This window comes from Triticum aestivum, chromosome 5A (genome assembly GCF_018294505.1).
Source record: "Triticum aestivum cultivar Chinese Spring chromosome 5A, IWGSC CS RefSeq v2.1, whole genome shotgun sequence".
NCBI classification, from domain to species: domain Eukaryota; kingdom Viridiplantae; phylum Streptophyta; class Magnoliopsida; order Poales; family Poaceae; genus Triticum; species Triticum aestivum.
In genome coordinates, this window is record NC_057806.1 from 12561556 (window position 1) to 12563070 (window position 1515).

Here is a 1515-nt window from a genome sequence, read left to right on the forward strand (position 1 = left end):
AATAACCAACAGCGGGATCTGGATACCCATGATGGCTCCCACATGCTCCTCGATGTTGTCATCGGATGAACCACGATGTCGAGGATTCGATCAAACCCTGTATGCAATTCCCTTTGTCAATCGGTACGTTACTTGCCCGAGACTCGATCGTCGGTATCCCAATACCTTGTTCAGTCTCGTTACCGGCAAGTCACTTTACTCGTACCGTAATGCATGATCCCGTGTCCAACACCTTGGTCACATTGAGCTCATTATGATGATGCATTACCGAGTGGGCCCAGAGATACCTCTCCGTCATACGGAGTGACAAATCCCAATCTCGATCCGTGTCAACCCAACAGATACTTTCGGAGATACCTGTAATGCACCTTTATAGTCACCCAGTTACGTTGTGACGTTTGATACACCCAAGGCACTCTTACGGTATCCGGGAGTTACACGATCTCATGGTCGAAGCAAGAGATACTTGACACTGGCAAAGCTCTAGCAAAACGAACTACACGATCTTTTATGCTATGCTTAGGATTGGGTCTTGTCCATCACATCATTCTCCTAATGATGTGATCCCGTTATCAACGACATCCAATGTCCATAGTCAGGAAACCATGACTATCTGTTGATCACAACGAGCTAGTCAACTAGAGGCTCACCAGGGACATATTGTGGTCTAAGTATTCACACGTGTATTACGATTTCCGGATAATACAGTTATAGCATGAATAAAAGACATTTATCATGAACATTGAAATATAATAATACTTTTATTATTGCCTCTAGGGCATATTTCCAACAGTCTCCCACTTGCACTAGAGTCACCAATCTAGTTACATTGTGATGAATCGAACACCCATAGAATTCTGGTGTTGATCATGTTTTGCACGCGAGAGAGGTTTAGTCAGCGGATCTGCGACATTCAGATCCGTGTGCACTTTGCAAATCTCTATGTCTCCATCTTGAACATTTTCACGGATGGAGTTGAAACGACGTTTGATGTGCATGGTCTTCTTGTGAAACCTGGGCTCCTTGGCGAGGGCAATAGCTCCAGTGTTGTCACAGAAGAGTTTGATCGGCCCCGACGCGTTGGGTATGACTCCTAGGTCGGTGATGAACTCCTTCACCCAAATCGCTTCATGCGCTGCCTCCGAGGCTGCCATGTACTCCGCTTCACACGTAGATCCCGCCACAATGCTCTGCTTGCAGCTGCACCGGCTTACTGCTCCACCATTCAACATATACACGTATCCGGTTTGTGACTTAGAGTCATCCAGATCTGAGTCGAAGCTAGCGTCGACGTAACCCTTTACGACGAGCTCTTCGTCTCCTCCATGAACGAGAAACATGTCCTTCGTCCTTTTCAGGTACTTCAGGATATTCTTGACCGCTGTCCAGTGTTCCTTGCCGGGATTACTTTGGTATCTTGCTACCAAACTTACGGCAAGGTTTACATCGGGTCTGGTACACAGCATGGCATACATAATAGATCCTATGGCTGAAGCATAGGGGATGACACTCATC